The following is a 27,782-nucleotide window of genomic DNA, read 5'->3' as shown; positions in this document are numbered from 1 at the left end:
AACAAATAGCAGAATCAAAGTCCACAGATAGAATGATCAGATACAGACTATAAAACAAAAATGTTTCACATGTGTAACAACAAAAGAGAATATGTTAAAGGTAGGATATATTGCCCTGCCAGGGTGGCTAAGCTAGTTGCAGCCTCCTCCCATACACCAAAAGGTTACGGGTTCGATCCCTGGTCAGGACACATACCTAGGTTGCAGGTTTGATCCCCGATCAGGGCACATACAAGACACAACAGATCAATGTTTCTCTCTCACATCGATGTTCCTTCTTTCTCTCCCTCCCTCCCTCTCTCCCTCCCTCTTCCCCTCTCACCCCTCAGCCTTCCTCTCTCTCTAAAATCAATAGACATATCCTCAGGTGAGGAATTTAAAAAAGTATGACATATCGAAAATGACCACGCAACTTTGAAAAAGATCCAAACTGAGTTTCTAGGAAAGAAAAACATGGTGTTTCAAATTAGAAACACGAGTGAGTTAAATTGCTGATTAAGTGCAACTGATGAGAAAAATTAGTAAACAGGACCATCGCTACAAAGAAGTTACACAGAATGGAGGACAGAGGCACAGAGGTGAAAATTTGGAAGTGACGTTCCCAGGCAGGAATGACAGTGAAAAAGTCTCAAAAGTGTCGAAAGGGAGACCCGGAACCAGAGAACCAACAAAACAGGAGTAAAATGTCTTTCAGAGAAATAATGGACCGAAAATGCCCCCGAACTGGTGGTGGACCCCCTCAAACTCAGGAAACAGCGAGATCAATAAAGGGAAATCCACAGCAAAGTAAATTTAATGGTGCCTACATGGACGCAGGAATGCTGGCTACACTCAAAACACCACAGCAGTGTCTACTCCTCTGGCATTTGTATTTTTTTTAAAGTGTGGGTTTATACACATGTGTACATTCTTGGAAGAACTGATTTAAAAATGATTATTTTGTCAACTTTTTGATTTATGTTTTGTATCTTTTCCAGGGATTCTGATTTATATATGTATCACTTTTATAAGAAAAGTTACTAAAATTCAAAGGAAATAATACTGAACATATCTATGTATTTGACTATATAAGGAAACATATACCCAAAATTTTAGCAGCTAATATTTCTAGTTTCTAAAAATGTACGTGGTTTTTGCTTATACAAATTTTATGTATAAATCAGAGGAATAGAGTTGATGTTTGTAAGTATTGATAGTGGTTTTATTATGGCTGCTAAGTTACTACATGATTTATAATGTTTTTACTTTTCAAATCTTCATTGCTTTATTGTTTACATTTACACATTTTATTTGTTATTTCACAATTAAGAAAAAATGTTAACATATGCGTGTGGACACGTAGGTGGGTCGGCTGCAGTTGATGTACAATTCTGGGTTAAACTGGATGCAAGAAAACCCCATTTTAAAATAATCAAAATTGAAATCAAACATGCAGCATATCCAGATATTTATGTAAGATGTTTTCAGAGACTTATAACTTTATGGGAAAGTGTTGCCTTTGCACGTGAAAAAGGTAAAGCACCGAACAAAAATACGTGCAGATCTCATAAAGAACCTGCAGGGGAATAACGGGCAGAAATAACACAAGAATGTTACCAGTGGCTGTCCCCAGCACTGCCGTTTCCTTCTTGCATTAATGTCTGGGGAAGGAGAGAACAAGAGGGCCAGTCAGGGCTTCTCAATGTTGACACACATATGGCCTCAATTTTGAGTCTTGGGAACCAGAGCAGTGGAAGCAAGGGAACCAGGAAAATAAGACAGGGGCTAAAACCACCTATCTTAAAACACATTACAAGTTACAATCATGGGCATTTAGAGGGGGAAAGTCAACATTCTCCACGACCTTTCAACATAAGGCAAAAAGACCAAGGCAACCGAGACAAAGAGGGCAGAGATGATCACACTTGGCCGCTGCCACTTCTCTTTGATGGCATCGAAATCCACATCAGGTATAGGATTGGTGTGTTTGTGTACAATATCCTTGAACTAGAAGCTGCAGATTTTAATCTCTAATTTATTCAGGAATAAAAATTCAGATACTGGGCAACACACTTTCATGGGACGTTTACTATATATTATTAGCTCATGATGGAAGACCCACCCAGGGGTCCCAGGTGCTCCTCCGTAACCAAGTTGAATCTCACCCTTCAAACACTTTAAGGTCTATCAGACAGATGAAGACAGAAGTCAGGTCACCCATTTCCTTCTTTCCTCTTTCTGAGAAGTGCTATGTCACAGGTCCTTTAGAACCCCTCCCCACTCTCTGTGAGAGCGCCACTATTCTTGAAGGATGGCCCCTAAAGCATAACACAGCGCCCTTGCTGGGTGGCTCTGACGCCAACCCAGAACACAGTGAAACTGACATCTTGCGCACTCTCATTTTAACTCTCGGGGGTTTAGAGAATTCACTGTAATGACATAAAGTCTGTAGATCAACGGAACAGCCATTCAAATGGGTCGAGCTTTGAAAAATACCATTACTATGAAACTAAGAATTATAAAAATTGGAGTCCCCAATCCACTGCTTTGCAAAAAACATGGTCCACCAGCAGAGCTGTGAATGATTCTGAGTCCCAGGGCCCTCCCAGATTGCTGAGTATCTGAGAGAGAGAGAGAGAGAGAGAGAGAGAGAGAGAGAGAGCGCCCAGGGCTTTGTGTTTTAAATAGGCTCACTGGTGATTCTGATGCAAAGTAAAAAGTGAAACCAGTGCCCTACTTCTTGATGCAAAAGGTTATTGCTTTACCACCCACACAGTCATTCATTCATTTTCTCTTCTCTAGTTCTCCTCTATCTCCCGGCAACTCACAAAGGCAGAAATGAAATGACTAGTACAATCTGGGTTGGTTTCAATTGATGGTTACATTTGGATTAGAACCAGAGACTGGTAATCCCTTCTTTTAGCTCCAATCCAAGCTTATCCCTAAAGAGAACAACGGGACCGGGAATGCAGTAGGAGAATGAGGAAAGGGGCAGACTATTCAATGGGGCTGAACTGGGGAAAATAAATAGCCTAAAACAATTCTTCACTCACACTTGACCTTTGGAGATAAGTGGTAAAAAAGCTGAGAAACTGTTCAATTGGGAGGAACCTGCCAGAAAGAGAAGAGAGCAAGGAATGGGAGGAGAGAAAGAGGGAAGGAAAACGCGGTAGAGGAGGGGAATTCCAGTGACTGAACAGGACACACTAGTTGGATTCAGCCTGTAGCTTTGTGAAAGTTCTCCAGTTTCACTCTTACAACTAATTTTCAAGTTTTCTCATATTAACACTAATCTTATGCAATTTAGAAAATATTCTTCCCCAAATGAGCAAACTCAAAATTGAAGTAGTTGATTTCTGAATTTTCTACAAAAACAACAAAATTTCAGGAGTCATTTGTATACTCCTGGAAGAAGATCTAATTTATTTCCTCAAATATCAAGACAAAATCCTAATGCTGAACACAAAATGTGCTCATAAATTCTTTCCGTTGTTTTAGGTCCTTGTGTTTAAAACTGCACTTCATTCTATTTTCAAATACAGATGCAAACTGCAGACAAAACATCCTACCACAAAACTAAATCTGAAAATGCCCCGGACCAACAAATCCACAATAAAGAGGCTCAAGTCCAAACCCAAAATGGTAAATGTAATAACGATGACCCTTGGCATGTGGTAAAAGATGAATGCAATTAATGTTACCTTAAAAAGAACTTGAGTAGCTCCTCCCCTTCCTGTCATAACTGCACATTATCGGCCTCAGAAGCCAGCTGTTTGGCGGAGACAGATCAGTGATACACAGAGAAGCCTTTTCTGAGCAATGTACAACTTCACTCCGCAAACTCTGTGAAACAGCATTAGCGGGTTCCAAAGGCATTTAAAGAGGCCATAATCTGTTAAACATTTACAATTACAAGGGGGTCAATAAAAATGGAATTGTTAAATGGTAACTTCCCAAATTGCTGTATTCTGATCCCAAAACGACAAAAAGGTAGCAGTGACTCAGTGACATTTTTGCTAAATCGTGAGGCTGGAAGGGATGTTAAAGATTATCTAGTCCATCTCTGCTACCCTCCACTCTCTCTCCCAAACAACTCAGTCATCAAGCAAGTCATTATCAAGGGCAATTTTAACATATCTGAAAGTCTGACCTCTCTGCTTAGCCCCTCATTACCCAGAATCGCCCCGTGACACTTCAAAATCCCCTTTCTAACTGGAACTGTACAACTGTACAGATGTTCGCACCCACACTATGTCTGCCCTTGGACGTCAAATGATCTGGCTTCCTGCCCACTCCATGTCCCCCGGTTCATCAGTCCGGTCCAGCCTCAGTTCTCATCATGTCCAGCCTAAATGTCATGGTCCCCCACATGAGCTCCCTTCACACCAGCCACTACTTCCCACACTCTTTCTGACGTCTAATACCCCAATGTTGATAAAACTCCAAACTTTGGTCATCATCACGGAGAAATCAGAACTTAAAAAGCCTCTTTAAGTTCTGCCCTTCCCCTTCCTTCTTTCTCCTACCACCCACCACGTGAATAATGTGGGCCATTCTTTCACACAGCTTCTCTGGCTCACCTACCATGCTCTCTCAAACTTGGATGCACATTAGAATCACCACGGGGCTGCCTCGGTGTCTCTCCTGAGGACTGGGACAATTGGTTGGAACTGGGACCCCTGACTGTGGTTGATTTTTAAAGCTCCCCTAGGTGAGTCTTAAGATAAATCAAGTGTGGATATCACTGGCCAAGACAACTTGACCCGCTCCCATGGTTTTAACTACCAAAGCTGGAACTCTTCTGACCTGCATTCTCACATACCTGAATGCATTCTAGAGCCACCACTGTCCCCTGTATTCTCCTAGACATCTCAAACTCAACAGATAGCAAACTACGCTCCTCATTCCTCCTGCTATGGGCTGAATTGTGGTGCCCAAAGATTTGTATATTAAAGTCCTGACCCCTAGTATCTTAAAATCTGACCTCTTATGGACTTACGGTCTTAAAGGGGAAATTAAGTGAGAATGAGGTCATTAGGGTGGGCCCTAATTGGATATGACTAGTGGCCTTGCGGGAAGAGGAAATTTGGACACAGACACGCACACATGATAGAGGAAAGATTATGTAAAGACACCAGGAGATGACCATCTAACAAGCCAAGAAGGGATGCCTCCAAAGAAACCAACCCTGCCAACACCTTGATCTTGGACTTCCAACCACCACAACTGTGAGAAAATTTTCCATTGTTTAAGCCACCTCATCTGTGGTACTTTGTTATGGCAGACCTAGCAAACTCATATACTCCCAATGTCCTCCTTACTCTCTCCTAGTTCTCCATCTTTGTCGATGGAATCACCAGCCACTCACCATTACTTCTCCCTCTCCAACACCTACCATATCTACTCAATTGCTAAGTTGTGCCAATTATTTCTCCTAAATATCTTTCTCCTTTGCCTCCTTCCTTCCAAACCCATTATCACTGCCTTAATTCAGGTCTTAATGATCTCTGCTAGGATATTCCAGCCCCTTCCACCTGCCACCATTTTCCTTGGCTGTGTGAAGAGTAATCTTTCTGAAACAGAAATCTGGCATGCCAATGCTCAGATTTAAACCCTTCGGTGGTTTCCTGCGGCCTTAAGTCCAACGTCCTCGAGCACAGCACACTGAGTCCTCCAGCTGCCTCCTGCTTCAGCCATAACCTGCCTTGCTCATTAAGCTCCAGCACTTTAAATCTACTCAGAACTTCCCTGACACATAATGCCGATCCGTGCGATAGTCTGCACGCACACACTTGGTTCTTCCTGGAATATCCTCCCTTGTCCAAACTCTCTGCCGGGTAAATACCCATTTCATCCTTTCAGTCCCAGCCTCAGAATCACCTCTCAATGAAACCTTCTAGGACCTTCCTCCCCACCCATATTAATCACTAACTATTCTATGCTGCCTCTGAAACTTATTCATACTTCGCATTATACTGTGACCTTAACTCGTCAGGTGTCACAAACACAAATACTCATAGGGACCAACCACGTATCATAAATAAATAAAGTAACCTAGTGAAAACAGATCTTAAATTTGCCTTTACACTAGAACCAGTCATAATGCCTCCCTGGTTATGTCATCTTTTAAAACCTTGTATTGAGCAAATGAAAAGAATATGGGGCCAAGTTCATTTCACACACGGACTGCCAGTTTTGCAAACTCTAGCCAAAGGCATCAAATGTCGAAGCTTCCACCTCCCTTCCTTCAATTCCTTGAAGTGAAAAGACAGCAGAACATGCCTGGGGGTATTCCCACAGCCCAAATACCTGTGGTCACAGGTGGATTGGAGCTCGTACTACTCACTCATGTCTGCGGGGCTGACATTTACACACAGACTCCCCATCTCGCTGACAAGAGAAGGATACAGTGTTGAATTATAGGACCTTGAACTCACTTCTACTAAATTCTTACCAAAAATGCTATTTTGTGAGGGTAACATTCATACACAATATCCAGAAAGGTATCCACAAGGAATGTGGACTGTCTATCCTTGGACAAAGCCTCACTCACCAGCGAGGAGCTCCGTGCCTGAGCTGTCTTGCTCGGGCTCCTTCAGAACTGCTTTTCTGAGATGTACTTTGGCATCCTGCTGCTGACCTACATTGAGCAACACCATCTTTTTAAAACCCCACGGGTGTAGTCACTGCAAAGACTGTGTTTGGAGACATCGTCCATTGCTTTAGCATGTCTAATGTTTAAAGAACAATAGATAACAACCTCTCTCCTCCGAGCACCTGAAGTGATGTGCCCCTAGTTCAGTCGTTATTCTCCGAGGATCTCTGGGTCATGCAGATGGTTGTGTCTCCTCTTCATGCCAACTACCAGCAAAAACAGCGACATGTGTGGCCCTTTTCTACAACATAGGCAGGAAGCCGGGGTGGGCCCTCAGGTTCAGCTCTGCCTAAACCCACACCCACTTTATCTTCCTGCATTTCCCTCCTGTGCTTACTAAAGTTCTCTATCTTCAGTAGGGAAATACACAAGTAAGAAACTTCTAGCATTGCATTGATCACACCTCCACTATTTGTGAGTTTTCTGAAGCCAAGGCCTCCACCTGACTCATCTTTGTGTCTCCAGAGTCTTGTGAGTGATCACTAATTGAATGTGAAATTGAACTGTATCCCATGTGATTACTCCCAGTAATGGCTGAAATGGTAAATTATCTCTTTTGGAAGCTAACTTGGTTTCCCCTAGAGAGTAAAAGTGGTCCCTGCACTCAATATCAATGGCATCTGGGAGAAAATAAAGTGTGTGGGGACTAATATGGGGAATACACACTAAATGAGTATAGGTATAAATGCTATTTAGTTTTTAATTTTTTGCTAACCTTTTTTTTTTTTGAGTATTTGTTCCATTTGCTAGTAGTTAACCAGTTCTTTTGCAGAAGTGTACTAAGCAGGGACATTCCACAATTAGTTCATACAGTGAATGAAGTTAAAACCAAAATATTTTGCAGCATATTAAAATACACGCACTCAGAGGGCAGAGAAGGACCAGGGAAAGCCTTGGGAAGATGCTCTCTGTTAGGATGCAAAGCTGTGGGAAGTGGAGGATGGCACCGCAGTGGGCAGAGTAAAGTCAGGTCGGTTCCACTCAGTGTCAGTCAAGGCTGATTAGTAGCAAAGCTTCCGGTTGCTCCAATCATTTCCCAAGTTCTACAAAGCCACGTTTCATTCACACAAACTTATATCTTTAAATTTTTCTCAAGTTCTGCTGGTGGAAGAATGAATTATTTTCACTGTTGTAAAAATAGATTTAATCACTTATCACTGCTACTTATAAAAATCATCCCTAACTTTTGAGGCATGAATCCTGTAACTAGGAGCCTACCCTAAAGAAATCACCTGAAATGCAGGAAAAGCCTCACACACAAGAGTATTCACTGCAGGGAGGTGGAGCTACTGAACAGAATTAAGGTTGCCTTTAATTATGATATACAGTTAAGATAAAAAAACAGGATATTCATTGCGCCCAGTAGGATTTAAACCATACAAAGTGTACAGAGAAAATGTTGAAAGGAAATGCCCTATAAAGTTGATAATGACTATCTCCAGGTAGACATTATAGCTCCTTTTTCTTCTTCTTTATATATTTTTTTGTTTTCTACAATAAACATATATGACTTTTGTAATTTAAAAAGTTTTTTTAATCCTCTTTTTAATCTACTTGAAAGCCAAATGATATTATTCTCAGATTAATGATCCCACCTTAGTCTCAGAAAATTACATAGAAAACTGTTGGTGCAGTGTTTTTAAAATGTGAAATAAATGAGAAATAAAGCTAAATGTCCCCAAATAGGACAATGGTTGAATGAACAACAGCTTAACAACTTAATGGGTTACTATTAAAATATATAATGACTCAGACTATATCACCATGTGTAACAGAGGGTGGGAAACGGTCAGTAAAACAGAAACACATTTGTTGTCTCTAGGCGGAAGTAGACCATAAAATAGGCCATAAAGAAGCGAGGCCAAAACCCAACAGGTTTAAATGAAAAGCATATTACATTAGGGAACTGCAAATGTGCATGTTTGTTTATTTAAATATTACCATAATGTAGTTTCAAAAATAATTTTAAAAACACTTTAAGAATATTCTAAGCAGTTTTTTTTTTACATAAAAACAAATGTTCTTGAATGAGTTGAATAGTCTTAAATACTTTCAGATGTGTTTACTGAAAAATTTTACCCTTTTACCTGCTGAGTTATTCCACCATCAAAATGGGATGAAGCAGGAAAAAGAAATGGACTTTGGTAGGTAAATGATGCTGGGTATTCTCCCTGTATTAAAATAAACCCAAGTGTCCACTAGCCTCTGTCGTAACAGCTACTAGCCAGAGTTGATATTTTTTCCCCAAAATTAATAGAGCGTTAAATACATTTTATAATAAATCTCTTGCAAGAATAATATATTTAGATATGAAACCTGGGCTAATACTTGCTACTAGAGAAGGTGTTCAATGAGGTCCCTAATGCCTGAATCAGATAAGAATTTATGATTCCCCACCCTCCACTTTGAGGTGGCCAAATGCTTGAGGAGTTGCTGGGACTGTGTTTCCCAGGGTCATGGTCATGGTGACAAAGCCCTGCTTGAGTGTGGAGGTTCCCTTGAAACAACAGAGAAGTTCAACTGATACTCCCCACTCTGAAAATCAGATTCCTCCAGGGAGCTTTCGCCTTTCATCCACACAGCTTCTCTCTTAGGGCTATCCAGAATGCCACTCCTTAGAACACTAGGCAGTGCCTCGGAACACTCTGTGCTCTTCCTGGTTTTGTCTGCCTTGAACCTGACCTAACCCCATGACTCTGGCTCCTTCTGATCCAACCTATTTCTAGTACTCGCCTTGAGCAATACCTATGCCTATTACCTGCCTGGCCCTGTTCCCGGCATGATCCCAAACACTGCGACCTGCCCCTGCTGTGTCCCAGATCAGGAGCCTGCGGCCCTGGCCAGGTTTCCATACAGTATCAGCTTAAACAGAAGATATTCAACAGAAAATAAAGGAATACAAGCTGATGAATCAGCACTAAAACATGCTAAGTAAAATATCCACAGTTACTGGGACTTCCTGAATAAATATTCACTATGGATGAGGAATTAGGTAAAGCTCATAAATAAAAAAGTATTCATCTCATCTGTTTTCCTCAAATATACTTTCTACAAACATAAGAACAAGGGTAATCAAGTTCATAAGTGAACCTGAAAGACTAGAAGTTTTGAGGTTACAAAAAATAATATATTTGAATTGACTGAATACACTGGTAAGAAAAGCTGAGTTGCCAAGTACCTTTCACTCCCTTCCACATAAAACCCATTCCTTATCAAATATTCCTAAGAATAGTCATTGAAACTTAATGCTCCCTCCCTATGATTCCTTAGCCCTTTAAATCCCTTTGAAATAACATCACTCACTCTTTAGTGGGTTTTCACAAATTTGGATTACCTATAATGACTTAGCCACTACATAGGTCCTCCAAAGCAAGCATCCAGCATATATGATTTTTGCATCTCTACTGAATCTGAAAGGCCCAAAAAATTAATTTCTAGTGTGGGCAAACCACAAACTATGATGTTTAAGTGTTAAGTGTTTGCTCGGCTAAGTCCTAATCTTTGCCCACTCTTCCACGTTTCCAGGAGAAGCATTAGCGGTGTTGTATAATGGAAAGACGTTAAAAAAATAAAAGATGTTTGTACCATCTGAGCCTTACCTAACCATGAACATGAGGATGCAAACACCTGGAGTCCTCCCATGTTTAGCTTGGGTTTCTCAGACTAAACTTGCTCAATGACAGAGGGTCATCATTTCTTTGAAGAACAAACAGCCAGACCAAAGTTGAAAATACTTAGCTTAGACTCACTGAATAATACAATGGGGAGAATGATTTGTGCAAACTGACTCCACCATCACCTATTTTAGGACAAAGACCTGAAGGCTGGGAAAGGTTGGGACTGTCAGAGGCCCCATGGGCAGCAGCGGGAAAACTGGCACTTGACTCACGACCTCATTAGTCTCACATTGATTGAATCACAGTCTCATCAGTCTCAAACACTGGTCTCATGACTCATTTTGGTCTTAAAATAACTGTTATATTTCCAATTTTAAATATTTTTTAAACTCTTCAAACAGTGGGGGAGAGGAATGAACCCTTAAATCCTACCATGGCAAAATAAGTATATAAAAAAAAACAAAAAGCCTAGCAGCAGCAATTTCAAGCCATTTTTTAAAAAATCACCAGGAAGCTATGAAATACCCAACCATCTGGTCTTCACTTAGCAAAAGTTAACTTCTGCCTTCTCCTTTTTTACAAATTATACACACTTCGTAACTACACTACATAAAAACATTTTTAATCTAACCAAAAGTACGTCTACATATCCACACAGCACTTTGCAGTTTCTAATGCAGAGCAAGCCTTTGATAAATGCTATTATTATTGATCAATAGACAAAATTTGCTTAATAAAAAACTGCTTAAACACATACCTATACTCATCTCCCAAAAATATGCTTTCTATTCTTATCTGACTTTTGTCAAGTGAAAAACTTTAAAAGCCACAAACAGGAAGGCCCAATAAGTATCACAAAAAGTGCCAAATTATCCAACAAAAAGGGTGGCCTTCCATCTGCCATTCACTTCCAGTACTCTGTTTCGCTCCAATTGCTCAATTCTTCCATGACTCTACAGTCCCATGAACAACCCCCCACCGCGTCCCTCCAGTGGAGTTAACTGACCCCTTTCTCATTCTGCAGACCTCATCAGATGTCACTTCCCTCGGGAAATCCTGAATCACCCCAAAGTCAGATGAGGTTCCCCATTTAATCTCTTTTCACACGCCCTATAATCTTCCCTCATGGCACTTACCACACGTTGCGTGTATATACCTGAGTGATCTTCTGGCCAATACCCTCCTTCCCACTAGACTCCCTGCTTCATGCCTCCAATGATAATGATGCTTTATTCATGGCTCCCTTCCCAGCTACCAGCATAGAACTGGTACTGTACATAACAAAGACACGTTAAATAACGAATGACACTAATTCTACATAGAATAGCAACAGACTAGATCAGTGTTTTTCAAACTTCAGTTCAAGGCCAGATCAGTGTGTTCAAAACTTCTGAGTCATGACCAGCCCTTTTTAAAAAAATAAAAACACACAGAGTACAATAGAAAATATAAAGGGCAAAGATCAGAGTTTACTGTATGCAGGAAAAAGCAGGAAGCTGTTTTATTCATGTATGTGTGACCCTTTCTAATTACGGATCATGATGAGGAAAGTTTGGAAGCCAATGAACTAATGTTCCAATACGACTCTTCAAACTTCCCATCAAAATGCTCAGGAGGTGCACAAAACGGCAATAGAAAAAAAAATGTTAATGGTACTAGAAAGAGAGGAGGAAAAAGAGCCAAAATCAAGGCATTGTTTCCACTAACTACACTCTCCAAAGGATGGGTAAGAAGCACATTCTTGGGCCACATGGATCTGAATGATGTACATTACACCTCCTGAACTTCAACAAGACAGGTGCTCTTCTAGATGTATGGAAAATCCTGAGCCTGATTCAGAAATGCAGAGGATGCAACTGACCAGATAAATAGGAGAACACCCCCAACTACATGCAGGCACCTGTGAAGCCAGCCAAAGCAAGGGGCCTAAATGGACACAATCGCTAATGAGGGTCAAAACTCATTACAGACATATGCAAAATAATGCAGCAGATTTTATTATAAAATAGAATACAGAATCTAAACTATACTTAAAGTTTAAGTTATAAGGTGAAATATAAAAAAATGTATTATACATAAGAAAAATTGGGAAGGGGTAAGAAGGCAAGAAAAATAAAGGCATATTAAATTTGTTGTGCAGGGGAGTGGAATTAAAAGTTATTTAGTTCTTTGACTTTGGAAACCAGGAAAACATAGGTTTACAAAAGTATTTGGAAATATAAAAGCAATCACCAGACTTGGCCATTTCAAAATCCTATGGCTGTGTGAAATGAACAACACATAGAAAAAGACAGAAAATAAAGAAAGGCCAGGAAGAAGATTACACTGAACCTTATGAAAATGCCGTTTTTATAGGTCAAAGGCAGTCAAATACCAGCAATTCCGACAACAATACCAACAAGTATCATTCAACCCATGAGCAATGATAAAAATGGCAGTTAGCACATTCAGTGTGCCAGACAGTTTTAAAAAATTAATTAAAAATTTTTCCATTTGCGTTGTTTTTTTTACAAATAGAGAACTGTTGTCTTAGAAACGTTATGTAATTTACCAACGGCCATGTGGCTAAAAACTGGTGGTAAAAGGCAAGTTAGTGTTTTTTTTTTTTTTTTAGACAAAGAGAAAATTTAAGGGTAAGAAGTAAGATAAACATGTATTGGTTATAACAATAAATGTAAAAGTAATACATTTCTCTATAAGAATTATGTTAAAACAAAATTAAGTGAATGTTGCTTACAGGCAAAAATATATTAAATAAAATGACACTAAAGGTTTAAAATCAGAAGGATGAGTGACGTCATTTCAGACAAAGACTAAAAAGAAGAGGATAACACTAAGATCAGGAAGAAAAAGGAAAGAGAAGAATGTAGTCCCAAATGCATAGAGGGTTATTTTATATTAATAAATACATAGTAACGGCCTAACAGGAACCGTTATGTATTTAATATTATGTTAACACACAGAAATTGCTATGAAAAATTGACAAAAGCCCATTTGTACAGAGAGACCAAAGGACCATTATCAGTCTGTGACAGCTCAAGGGGGAATCAGGGCACAGAGGGTGTGAATGATATTATTATAGTAGCTGAATTAATAAACATACTGTATTTGTCACCTAGAGAAAAATCGTGTTCTTTACAAGCACCAGGACACAGAAACCCTTAATCAACAAGAAACAGAAACCATACAAACCTCACTTAGTTATCATGACAAATAAAACCAGTAATTTATGCAAAAGTTCACATGTATATAAGGCAATATTGAGCCAAGTGTCTTGAACCACTATTATTACCAGAGGAGTCGGATATTAACAAGAACGTTTACTTTCCCTGAACTGCTTTTATTTTTACTGTGATTCGTATTAGCACAAAGTAGAATTTAAGCTAGTTCCAGTTTAGAAAAATTGCCACTTTCAGATAAAAATTCCTCTTTCCTCCACAACGACAGACTAGAAAACACTGGTGATTGTATTTCAAAGTTATTGAAAATGAAGTACTATACATCAAAAATGCCAAGAAAGCTGATTGATTTCTACCCTTACGTAATTCCATCCTCTAAAACAAATGACCTAATTTCAACTCAAGAAGTGAGAATCAGACTTTTGTTTATTTTCTTGATTTTTTCAATCATATCTTCCTTTTCTATATCAATGTCTCCTTCCTCTTCCATCCTCACCTCCCAATTTCACTTAATTAATTCATCTTTCAAGCCTCGGTATAAATGCTACTTTCTCAGAGAAACTTCCTTCACCCCTCCCAATGTTTATCTCCCCGTTATACTCCCCCAGGACTGCCTGCTGTCTCCCTAGTTCCACCCACACTTGCAGTTACTCGTTCAGAGACGGTCTCCTTCACTAGATGGTAAATCTCATGCAGTCAGAACCATCTTACAATATTTACTATAATATGCTCTGTAGAAGGTACATATATTAATTTGTATTAAAAATTTTCAGTTCAAACAAATATTTTACTCAACGCACGTGGAGTGTTACTATGTACAAGTAACTTGCACTAGGAAAACAGCAGTGAATTAAACAGAAATTTTTAAAAATCAATGCTTTCCCTCATCTAAGAAGATAAATATGATGGAGGAAAATATATAGGAAAATTTGATACATGCAAAGAGTCATACAATCTTGAATGCAATAAGCAGAGAAGGCCTCCCCAGAAGATGGCATTTGGGTTGAGACGTGGAAACGATGTGACAGCAGGCATGACTATGCCTGGGAGCACTCCAGGCAGAGGGAGCAGTGGATGGCAAGGGTCTGGAAACCACAGACTACTTTGTAGGGACGTTCATACATGGAGATTGTTTAGAGTATGGACAGGGCTCTGGCAATACCAGCACCTAAAGAGATGCAGAGAAGCACAAACCCATAAAGAGACAGAAAAGAAGCAAACGGAGAATAGGAAATGATTCATTAAATATAATCCACATTAACTATTGTGACACTTCAGTAGTCATTGGAAATTAAAAAATGAAATAGATTTTAATGGCACGTGTACCTATGATACAAAGCAGAATGCTGTTAAATATTTGAGAAAATCAAACATGTTTTACACTGGAAGAAATTATCCCCAAATGGAATAAGGGAGTGTTCTTCAGTGGTGGAACAATGGATGGGCCTCCTGCACTTTCCCAATTCCTTACCGGCATGGACTGTTTCACCACCAAGTGGAAATGCATATAACTTTTTAAAGAATTATAGTAGCCCAGAAGGAAAAAGAATAAGAACACATTCGGCTTTGTTCTGTCTTACATGCAAAAAAGGCACGCCAATATAACTGTCTGAAATGGAAATACATTTTTAATTGGAAAAGTTTTTTTTTTAACCACGTAAAGGAAAAAGTTATACTATATCTTACTTTTAATCTTAAATTCAGCAATTAAAGCTTAAATTTACTTGACCAGATTTTATAAACCCCCGTGACAAACCTGTTGGCATGTCTCCAAGTCTGGTCTTTAGGCTGCTGGGATTTCCAAAGTTATTCTGATAAGTTTTTCGGCTTCTCTTTGAGAACAGTAGTGACGGTAATACAACACTCACTGCTGTTATACCGCAGTAAATTAAAACTATATCTGCAATTCCTCTCGGCCCCCAAATCGCCACGTCTTCCGATTACTTTCAGGATTTTTCTTCTTTGCTGGAATAGATTGGTTCAAGGGCCTTTATTTACACCAAAGAAACGTCAAGGTGAAACTCCAGCTCCTTTTTTATCACCCCAGAACCACCTCACCGAGAGAAGCCTTAGTGGATGCTCAATGCCTGTCTAATAACCTATGAAACGATTTTAATCATCTGAGAAGGAAAAATAACTTAAAGCCTCAAAATGCATATTCTTGTCCTTCTTAAAACATCAACTTTTTCAATGGGGCGAGTCCTTTCACAATGCATACACATATCAAATTCATCATGTTGTACATTTTAAATATAATTGTATTTGTCAATTATACATCAACAGAGCTTGGGGGGGACAAAAATAATTTTTAAAACACCAGGTATCAGCACTCTTCCCACTCAAAAAGTTCTCTGCAGCTTGTCACAGACATTTCACTGGTGCAGTCACGCCCAGCACAAAGAGGCTACCATCAACAATGGACCGCGTATACAGCAGCTGTCCCGTAAGATTATAATGGAGCTGAAAAATCCCTATTGCCTACTGACATCATAGTCGATGTAACGTCGCAGCGCAACATGCTACTCACATTTGTGGTGATGCCGGTGCAAACACACTGCCCTGCCAGTGGTGCAAAAGTGTGGCACGTACAATTACGTACGGTACGTAATACTCGATAATGATAATAAGCGACTGTTACGGGTTTATGTATTTACTACACTATACTTGTTGTTTTAGAGAGTACTCTTTCCATGTATGAAAAAGAAGTTTGCTGTAAAACAATATGCCAAATACGCCGAATATTTGAGGCCAGCAAGCTTACTGATGTCTCTTGATGCTTACTGATGTCTCTTGATTGCATCATTTTTTCTAGCACTTGATTGACTGTCATGTTGGTTTATAAATTTAGTGTAGCCTGAGTGTACAGTGTTTATAAAGCCTACAGTAGCATGCAGTAATGATCTAGGCCTTCACACTCACTCACCACTCACTCACTCACTCACCCAGAGCAACTTCCGGTACTGCAAGCTCCATCCATACGTGTTAAGTCCCTATATTGGTGTACCATTTTTTAATATTTTATATCACATTTTTACTGTACCTTTTCTATGTTTAGATGCACAAATACTTACCACTGTGTTATAATTGACTACAGTATTGAGTACAGTAACATGCTATACAGGTTTCTATCCTAGGGGCAATAGGCTGTACCATACAGCCTAGCTGTGTGGTAGGCTATACCACCTCGGTTTGTGGGAGTGCACTCTATGACGTTGCCTCAAGGATGAAATCACCTAACGATGCATTCCTCAGGACATATTCCCACTGTTAAGTGGCACGTGACCGTATTTACTTTGACATAGAACAATTCATCCTGAGCGCTGCCAAGGTCTGACTTCTCAGCTGAGCTTCCAAGCCGAAAACCTCTGCCTCCAGGCCTCTCTGGAACAATCCTCATACTCTCATGTCCCTCCTCTCTGCGAATGGCATCAGCACGCCCTTTTTTTGTCCCTAACTGCTTTCAGCACCCTTCTAGTGGCCCTTCAGGATTGACACAAAGCATGCCACCACTCTGCTGCAAACCATAACCTGTCACTCACACAGCACCTGGGCCTCCCTTAATTATTACTCTTCTCTGTGGAGTGAGTTTGCAGCCAGCTTATCCATGGAGGACAGACTCTTGCTGCAAAGCTTTGCTCCAAAGCAGTTACTCTCTTTGTCTCAGACACTCAGATGACTTTGGGCTTAAATTTCTGTTTACAGCATTTATCTGTGTCTGTCTGATTTTGGGCATTTGTATTCATGGCTCTCCAAGTTTATGAACTACGTGGCAGCAGGGGCCATACTTTCTTGGTGGATGTTTCTCTTCTATATTTTTTTATTTTAGTGTCCTCAGCGAAGCATAGGGACTTAACCATAGAAGCATGCAAAGATTTCAGCTGCATCAAATTGAATTGATAGGGTCTCATACAAAGTGACTAGTGAACTTGGAAAAGTCAGTCATCCTGCCCCAGCCTTTGAACCTTTAGGTCTCTGTGTCTACTCAGAAAGTAAAGCAAGCCCTGTGACACTACAATAAATGCTGGTACAGGATGAATGCCTCGTTTTCTTGACATGACGATAATCCTTTTCCCAACAAATTGTAATCCAAGATGGCAAAGCAACCCTCTTAACAAAAGGCAACTCTGTTTCTCCCTGAGTAAGAACACTCCAGCCCCATCCTCTGCTGATTGCCACCTCCTAAGGGAGGTCCTCTCATACTCCCCCAATGAGACCTGCCTATAATGAGTAACTCCACCTATCTGCTCTGCTCTGCTCTGGAAGTGGCTGATAGGCCTTCCACAGTTGCCTTGTTTGCCACCCAACAAAAGGTTCAGAGATGCCAAATACGTGCTCGGAAACACCCCTCCTCCCCTGCCTGAGCTCCAGATGAAGCAGAGTCCTTGTGGAAACAACATTCTCTGCAGTGAAATTTGTTGTCTCGGTGGTCATGCAGCTGGAAATAGTTTTCTTGTTCCCTGTTCATAACAGCCAGACGTTGGTATCTCTCAGAGAAGAACTCTTAATTGAGTAATACCATGCTGCCCCGATTAAAGAGGAGCCACGCAGGCTCTCTGGACTTGAAAGTTCTGACTCATGGTGGCAGCCTCAACTACAGCCTCTCTGAAACCAAAGAGAATCGGGGCCGGAGGAAGTGCAGGCACGTACACACATGCATGAAAACGTCCATATGGGTATACATATACATAAACAGGGCCACACCCATCCCACGCACATGCAAACATACACAAACACACACATTTTGTAGGTCTCTCTAAGCAAAAGGACGAGTATGGAAGGCTACGTAACAAACCGACGACAAAGGGGTTACATCAGGCAGGGTTGAAGTGGCAGAGGGAGATTATTACTTCGACGTGTCTATATTTTTTAATCATTACAAAAACATCTTTTGTAAATGAATACAGCTGCTTCTTCTGGTTGGAACACTTTCTTCTATTTTCATATCCCTGAGTGACTCAAACAAGATAAGTAAAACATATTAACAAAGCAAAGTATTATGATAACGTGACCTCAAAAGAGGTCTGACTTCCCACGAACAGTAGATTTGGATTATTCTAGGAAGCAAGTCACAGAGTGAATACAGAAATACAAACACTAGTTGGGTCAAAATTTAAAATATCCCAAATGAGATGAAAGCCAACATTTTATACTCTAACAACTACGTATGGTGCCAGGTGTGTACTTGAAATATTGAGGGGATCACTTTGTAAATTATGTGATTATCTAACCTCTGTGCTGTACACCTGAAATACAAAATAATATGGAATGTCAATACAATTTTCTATCTGTTACTAATATATTTTTTTAAAAAAGAAAGCCAGCCCTGGTTGGGTGACTCAGTTGGTTGGAGTATCATTCCATAAACGAAAGGTTGTGGGTTTGGGATCAGTTCTGGCCAGGGCACATACCTAAGTTGTGAGTTCAATCCCTGATCCCTGGTCCAGATCTGGCTGTGTTCGGGAGGCAACCAATCAATGCTTCTCTCTCACAGTGATGTTTCCCCCTCTCCCTTCCTCTCTCTCTAAAAGCAATGAAAAAGTGTCCTTGAGTGAGGAGAAGGGAGGAAGGAAGGAAGGAAGGAAGGAAGGAAGGAAGGAAGGAAGGAAGGAAGGAAATGGGAAAGGAGGGAGGGAGGAAGAAGGAAGAAAAGAAAGCCAGCATTACAGATAAAAAACAGCTATGTCTGTCCCTAGACCTGACAACTACCATGTAAATCTGGGCAGAACATTTCGAGTTTATAAAAAAAGAAAAGAACACGAGGTTCTGTCTCCTTCTTCTTCTCTTATTTAAGAAGGAAAAGCTAACTGACCCGAAAATACTGAGACTACTTTGAAGAAAACATTCCTAAAGTTGAAGAATAGCTCACAAACACATTCCATATTTGAGGGGATTTCAAAAGAACTTCTATTAACATGATATGACAGAAAGCAAGCTCCCTGAGAGAAGGGACCTTACAGGCCTTGTTTTCTACTGTTCCTCAGTCATGGTAGGTGTGCAACAAATACCTATTCACTACGGAATGGGTAAATGAACAAGTAAAAGATTAAATTAAGAAACAAGTAAACAAAAACTAGATTTGGCAAGCAGATAATATCAGTTCTCATTCCTTCTTTACAGATGTAAAAAGGGAGGACCTTAGACTTACCCAACAATTGCAAAATCAGAAATAAAATGCCTCTGGATTCCCTCTACTGTGATCCCTTTTTCCTCTTCTAGGTTTCTTGATTTATCTCCTCTGGTCGTTCCAGATCCTAGCCTTTCCTGAAACACCCCCAACCTCACCTTCCATCCTACACCCACCCTAAGCCCCTGAGGGTAAGGTGCCCCATGCTTGGTTACATCATGCTTGTCACAGTGAATTGCAATCATCTGTTAATATGTTCGTAAGCTCCTCATGGAGGATAGGAATCCTGCCTCATTCACCCCCCACTCCTTGCCCTTAGCACCCAGCACAATGGTTGGTATATAATAGGCAGTCAACTATGTGCTGCTAGGGTTGAAAACAACTTATTTCCTCTGCTCCTGAATCATTTCTCCTCTCAAGGAGCCAGGAATATCCTTCTGTTGGGGAAGGATTTCAGAAAGAAGGCAGTTTAGGCGTTGGTCAAGGACAAACAGAGAGAAAGAAAATTGAGTATAACAGACTTACATTAAATCAAACCCAGTCCATTGTTCTGAAATTTAAGAAAATGTATAAGGGGAAACTTGCTTTAAAAAAAAGAAAAAGAATGAAATCATTCACAGCAGTAGTCTCTGTATAGTAAATCCTAAACTTTAAGAAGCATAGGTGGACTTCCAGTCAAGATGGCGGTATAGGTAAACATGGCTCTCACCTCCTTACACAACTACATCAAAATTACAACTAAAATATAGTACCATCACTCAGACCTGTCAGAAATCGAGTTTAATGGAAGTCTGACAACTATGGGATTAAAAAAATCACATCCATTCAGACTGATAGAAGGGGCAGAGAGGCAGAATGGGTTGGTCCCACATCAGCCCATGGACGAAAATTTGGAGGGAATATCTCAGGAGCAAGGAGTCCCAGCCCCACACCAGGTCCCCCCAGCCCAGAGTTCCGGTGCCAGGAAGATAAGTCCCCATAACTTCTGGCTGCAAAACCCAGCAGGGATTGAGTCAGTGGAAGAAACTTCTAGAGTCTCAAGTAGTCCCCTTAAAGAACCCACACATGGATTTACCAAGACTCACTCCCTCTGAACTCCTGCATTGGGGTAGCAGCTTGAAAGGTACCAGTGGCATATGGGGAGGAACCGAAGTGTCTGGCATCGAGGCAAGACCTGAGGGACAGCTTTCTCCCAGACAGAAAGGTGGGCAGAGGCCATTGTCCCTTTTCTGAGCCCTCCCCCAATACAGCAACAGAGCTGGCAGCTGGGTGCCACATCTGAGACTCCATCAACCTGGCTAACACCCTGGAGATCCCCTGAGGCTCTGTCCCACCCAACTAACAGCCCCACCCAAACCATTAACTGACTTTTCCATATGAATGGCTGGTCTTGGCACAGGATTCACAACTTCCTAAATCCTATCAAGCAACAGCAGGCCTCAGTAACCCCTCAGGACCCTCACCTCTTGCTTAATGGCTGCAGGCCCAGCACTAGCAACAGCCAGCCTGTATTCACAGCTTGACTTCTCCTTGGAATCTCCAAGCCTGACACTAGTAGCAGTCATCTCAGATTGCTTTATAGCTCATGCAGGGTGTCCATGAGCAGAACACAAGTGGGAGCTGGCCTTGGCCTGCACCACCCAGCATACCCCAGAACCTATGCACCTAGTAGACAGCTACAGACCACATTGGACACCACCACCCTGCCCCTGCACAGCTGATCATCCACAGAGGGTGGAAGTTGGTAGTCAGTGTTCAAAACCAGTCCTTGCAACTGACTGCCCTGGGTAAATCCCTCCCATTGACTTGCTAGCAGCAACCAAGGCCCAACTACAAGAGGAGGGTGTACTCAGCCCACAGGAAGGGAGCACCTCAAGTATCCAGCTTGAGTGATAGGAGAGTCTGTGCCTCTGGACCCTATAGGACACCTACTACATTAGGCCACACTACAAAAACACAGAGTCAAAGCAGCTCTACCTAATACATAGACACAAACACAGGGAGGCTGTGAAAACAAGGACACAGAGACATGGCCCAAATGAAAGAACAGATCAAAACTCCATAAAAAGAACTAAGCAAAATGGAGATAAGCAATCTATCAGATGCAGAGTTCAAAACACTGGTTATAAGGATGCTCAAGGAACTTAGTGAGGACCTCAACAGAATAAAAAAGATCCAGTCAGAAATGAAGGATACACTAATTGAAATAATGAACAATTTACAGGAAAAAAACAGTAGAGTGGATGAAGCCAAGAATCAAATCAATGATTTGGAACATAAGGAAGCAAAAAAACAACCAATCAGAACAAGAAGAAAAAAGGATCAAAACAAAAAACAAAAAACGAAGATAATGTAAGTAGCCTCTGGGACAACTTCAAGCTTTCCAACATTCACATCATAGGAATGCCAGTAGAAGAAGAGAAAGAGTAAGAAATTGGAAATCTACTTGAAAAAATAATGAAAGAAAACTTCCCTAATTTAGTGAAGGAAACAAATATGCAAGTCCAGGGAGCACAAGAGTCCCAAACAAGATGGGAACACAGAGGCCCACTCCAAGACACATCACAATTAAAATACCAAAGGTTAAAGATAAAGAGAGAATCTTAAAAGCAGCAAGAAAAAAAGAAGTTAGTTACCCACAGGGGAGTTCCCATAAGACTGTCAACTGATTTTTCAAAAGAAACTTTGCAGCTAGAAGGGATTGGCAAGAAATATTCAAAGCCATGAAAAGCAAGGGACCTACAGCCAGGTTTGCTCTACCCAGCAAAGCTATCATTTAGAATCAAAGGGCAGATAAAAAGTTTCCCAGACAAGGTAAAGCTAAAGGAGTTCATCATCACCAAGTCATTATTACATGAAAAGTCGAAGGGACTTATTTAAGAAAAAGAAGATCAAAACTATGAAAAATTAAATGACAACAAACACATATCTATCACCAATTGAATATAAAAAACAAACTAAGCCAACAAGAAGAACAGAGACAGAATCATGGATACAGAGAGTGTTTTGATGGTTGCCAGATGGGATGGGGGTGTAGGGAATTAGGAAGGAGGGGTGAAAAGGTGAGGGATTAAGAAGTACAAATAGGGAGTTACAGAACAGCCATGGGGATGTAAAGTACAGTGTAGGAAATGGAGGAGCCAAAGAACTTACACACACGACCCATGGACATGAACAATGGTGTGGGGACTGCCTGAGGGAGTAGGGGTGCTGAGTGGAGGGGAGCAAAGGGGGAAAAACTGGGACAACTGTAATGATATAATCAATAAAATATAATTTAAAATAAAAAAGAAGCATAGGCACACTTGATGGCCATAATGACCAAAATTCCCTTCATGTTACAGTTTCAACCCTGGCAATCCCACTCCAGAGATTCATGATCAGATGCTGTTAAACTTTCTTTTCCTCTTTTAGTGAAAGAGGCTGGTTTTGAAATCATTTTCCCTTATCTCCATATTAACTACAACAAACACAGCCTGATCTACCTCATTCTTGTGTTATACATACTTGTGTTAGCACTGGACTCAAGTTAAGAGGCTGTCCTATCATTATACCACTTTTTAAAAACAGTACCACAAAAACAAAATAAATTACAACCTAAATCCATGCATACAGTAAAATAGTCCTCTTTCATTTCTGAAAGAAATTTGACTTTTACATAAACTTCAAGGGTAAAGTTTCTATACCATGGATCAGGTGACAGGAGCTAACATTGAAGTATTAAAATGATTTTCTTTGGCCCGTCCCCATAAATCATTAATAACAACAAAAACAATGCTACTTTGAAATCATAATAATCTGCTGGGAAAAAATGCCAAGGAGTTTAAATAAAATCCCTTCATGCCTTCCCCCCTCCCCCCCCCAAAAAAGTGTATCCTTCTAATAAACACAGTATCCTAACTTTGGGGTCCTTCACTTAACCTAATTAAATGAGCAAACCAACCAAACCCAAGTTCTCTAGCAGAGATTATGCAAACTGCTGGGAAGATCATTCATTCAAATTGTATTCAGATAATAGTGAAAAGCAGTTGACCTATCTTCTTTAATTATCTATGTCCTTGGTAACCCAGCATCTCCAGATTCAAGGGCAATTAGAACACTTACTCAAATGAACTCCACCTTGAACATGCAGTTGACAAGCCATCCATTTCTACCCATGACAGAGGTATTGGGGTGTGAAAGGAAACCTACAGAGCTGCTAAGCACCTCTCCCAGATGGATCCCACAAGCAGTCTTCCTAAATAAGAGATAATAAGCTAGACACCTTAGCTCTAGAGATTTGGGGGTGGGGGAGCAGATGACCAAAAGGAATGTTGTTTAAGGAGTATTAGTCTCCAGTACTGAGCAGGCTACTTCTATTGGAGGTTGAACTTAATAAAGGATTTTCAGAGTTGGGTCAGCCCTCACTGCAGTATTCAGGGTGCTACTCTCCCTCCACCTTCTCCCCTCCATCCACACCCCTACCCTTTACAAAGGCATTAACCCCAATTCCAAACTAATAATAATTCTTTCTCTTCTGTGCTACAAATATTCAACCATTGTGGTTTAAATACTATGTATAACATAAACAGGGTCAAGAATGCTGGTTGCCAGTGGAGTCATGTTTAAATTAACATTAACCAGCAGGCCCTTCCCTAAACAAAACAAAACAAAATAAAATGCCTTCTTGGTCAGCTCTGTGCCTGGAGAGTGATTTTAATCCACGTACTCCAAAGGTCCAGACATAACACAGTAGCATAATTAATGTTTACTAAATTAAATTTCTCAAAAGTAGAAAAATCACTATCAATTGAGGAGGGGAGAAACCACACATCCATTTATTCTGCAACTTCTATACAATCAGGATAAGCCAGCGGCAGTGCCCTAGATAGAACTCACTAGCCATGGGTTACAATGGAATTTAATAGAAGAAAAGCCCAATCACCTCTTACTCATTTCACCTCTCACAATGCCCCAATATGTGTTGCTCAGTGTCTTCCTCTATCTTGGGGTTAAATACTACTTTCCCTTCCCCACCCCTGCATAGCACAACTCCTTAAAATAACACCCAAGGCCCCCCATAATGTACCCACCTTATATCTTTCCAGCCCTCATTACTCTGGGCTCTAGCCACATCTTCACCCCCAACATTCATCTTTTAAAAGATGCATCATTTTCATCCTTCAAGTCCCTTTCAGAAGCCTTCCGAAAAGTCAGAATTTAGTTTTCCATTCCGTGGCTTGCCAAGGTTCTTGGGTGCTACAGCCACCACCCTGCTACGCAATCCAGCTGCTGTACTGAAGTTAGCTACATCCTTTCCCGGCACTGCAGCCCTTTCTAGAGCCTCCTTTTTCTCATTCTCATATCTCCTCTAGAGGAGGAATTCAGTCATTGCTTACTGAATTAAAATTTCCTCCTTGCAGCTCAACTCTAAGACATCCATAATGGTTCTCCGTGAAACAGTTAACTAATAACACGACAAGGACTCTGTAGGTAACATACGTAAAAAGGAGAAAACAAACAGGAGTGTGATGCCGAGTCAGAGAGGCCAGAGCAGACTTTAAACCAAGAGCTTATGCTCAAGTTTGTATCACATCACACTTCACTTTTAAAATAAATCATGTTCCTCAAGTGCATAGGTGTATCGGTACCAGAAAATTAAAGAAAGGCTACACATTAAGCATCAACATTCAAATCATGACCTCAAACTAAATTTCAAAACTCTTGTGATTTCCTGAACACTTGGAGCTTCCCAGTAAAAATGACGGTGTATTCTTCCCAGATTGCAACTTTCCCTACAAAGCATTTGAAATAAGGTTTCTGGCGGTAACAGTCACCATCAGACTGAATGTCATTATGTATCAAAAAGACTTAGCAAGTGAGGATTTTACTTTCTTTGAACTTTGCAGTAGTGTAACAGAACAGCTTCAGTAAAACCTTGAAGATACCATGGTATAATTTTTTTAATCAAATGACTCTTTGGAAGATATTAACTGCAAATGAAAACAGAAGTTTTAAAAGGCAAGTTGCTGAAAGAGCTGCCACTTACATCCCCACCTCTGTTATTTTTCCCATCGTTCTGAAATCCAGCCCGAGTGCCCACAGCCCTGGGCCGCTGCCGAGAGACAATACCGCAGATTAGAAGGAGCATAGGTCAGCTTTAAGGATCACTTTGATTTTAAAGCTAAGCAGGTTCACACATTTTAAATAAGAGTAGTGGAAGATTGATGGGGAAGCAGTACTACTGATGCCCTTGTGGAGGAAGAAATAAAAAAGAGAAAAATGAGCTCCCAGTTCAAGGATCTTTCCCCTCCAGGCATCTCCTACTGCTGGTTTTCCTCCACCTTCCCGGCCCTCTCGCCCTCTCACTTCCCTCCAGGTCTAACCCCTTCACACTTCCCCTCTACCCTCTTCCTACTGTTCTAACCACGGATAGCCACCCACCAGTTTCTAGTTACTCGGGGAGCTGCAAGGAACAGTAAAGATCATTTTACCCCTCCATTTTCTGGATGAGCACACGGAGGAGGAGGAGAACGAGCTGACCTGGCCCGCTGAGGTCGCACCACTAGGGGACGCGGCGTGCGTGCTGGCTTGAATTATGACTGTCTAGTCCTCCTGCCCGGCCCCTCAGTCCTCGCCTTCCCGCCACACACTACTACTTCTCCTGCTATTTGGCTTCTTTATCTTAGAATTAAATGGTATCGACAAAGGTTCAGCCGTAACATGCTTTATCACGCTGGATGTTGGTAACAATATGCTCACTGCTACCCGGGTTTGGAGAAACAGCTGAGACAACTCGCCAGCACAGTGAGAGCTAGCGAGCAAGTAAGTAATGGAATTTAGTTCGATCCAAACAACCGTAACTCCAGTATACACCCTTTTTCATTGGGGCTTACTCTTCCATTTGACAAGACACTATCTCCTTCCAAGAACTCATCAATATTTCCAGTGCAGGGTCTCCATTTCACCAGAACTTCAGGCTCTGAATCACAGACCTCTCACTTCACAGTTACGCTTCCACCGGGCAAGCGACACTAATTCAAGTAGATGAAAACCACGGACTGTTAGAGCCTGGAGGAATAGAGGATTTTGCTCTAATAACTGCAGTTACGTGTTTTCAATATGCACTTTTGCAAACATGTAGCTATTTCAATGGGATACAACGTATTCATAGTGAAATTTTAACAAGCGAACGCTCGCTGGAAACCCACATTTATGGGGGGGGGGGGACGTGGATTGCAACAAAAAGGAAAAGAAAGAAGAGCAGAAGTAGCAGCAGAAAACAACAGTCTCGGGCCCCAGACTGAAGGCAACGAGTTCTGGATGCCGTCATTCTTACACATCAAAAGGCCGAATGGCAGCGAAGAAAAACAACAATAAATTTGAAACCCATTCAACACAAGCTAGTCCTACACAAACCAAACGAGCCCGTTGATTTCAAAACCACCAACTCAAAGCCAGGTCCCTCCCTTGCCTTAGATTTTCCAGTTACTTGCTAAGCGTGTTTGTTAAGCGGCTGGACAGATACTTAAGTTTAAAGTCCTCAGCCCGGGACAGACTACTGAGTCGTCGGTAAGAAGCAAGTGGTACGGGAGATCTGAGCTGCGGGGTGCGGGGATACCCTGAGGTTCACATCCACCCAGACGCGGCTTTGGGGGGGATCTTCAACACCCCCGGCAAGCCTTCCCGCGCCCCCACCCGGTCCCAGGTAACCTAAGGCCACCTACGTGTCACTTGGGCGTGCCCCTGGACGCACTAACCTGGCCGGGGTACAGGAGGGCCGGCGGCCCAGGCGTCTGCAGCAACTTCCCTCCCGGGGCTCGGTCAACTGGTTGGTTAGGGAAGGCCAGGACAGCCTCGCCTCCTGCAGGCCAGCTCACAGGAACGCACAACGCACACCCACCCACACCCGACACGGGCGAGCGCACGCGCGAGCACACCCACACACTCGCACGCACAACCACAAAGCCCGCCTGCCGCCAGACAGAGCGATCCTAACCCGCCGTTTGCAGTCGGAGGCAACTCCACCGGCACTGGCTCCGAGCCCATAGGGCGCCCTCCCCTTTACCTGCGCTCGCTGCCACCTCCTGGAGTCCGGTTCCCACCGCCCGGGGGCTGGCCTCTGGCTTCGCAGTCAGTCCCCGTGGCCCCCCTCCCACGACCAGCCGAACTGGCTCTCTGCCCGCCCTTCGGCTGTCGCCAGGAGCGGGGCCACCCCCTGCGCCCACCCTGCCGGGGTCCTGCGCAAT

The 27,782-nt window shown here is 41.6% G+C and overlaps 1 protein-coding gene across 1 annotated transcript in view; it reads right to left on the bottom strand.

Annotated features, from left to right (window-relative positions):
• Window positions 1-27,550, bottom strand: part of LPAR1 (lysophosphatidic acid receptor 1) — a 130,065-nt gene extending 102,515 nt beyond the window's left edge. Inside the window, exon 1 of the mRNA XM_024560077.3 lies at window positions 27,294-27,550. The gene's annotated coding sequence lies outside the window, so the exon portion shown is untranslated. The remainder of the gene's footprint in view (window positions 1-27,293) is intronic.
• Window positions 27,551-27,782: the final 232 nt, after the last annotated feature.

The sequence above is a fragment of the Desmodus rotundus genome, chromosome 1 (genome assembly GCF_022682495.2).
Source record: "Desmodus rotundus isolate HL8 chromosome 1, HLdesRot8A.1, whole genome shotgun sequence".
NCBI lineage: Eukaryota > Metazoa > Chordata > Mammalia > Chiroptera > Phyllostomidae > Desmodus > Desmodus rotundus.
The sequence above is the reverse complement of the archived record's forward strand: the minus strand, read 5'-3'. Positions and strand labels throughout refer to the sequence as shown.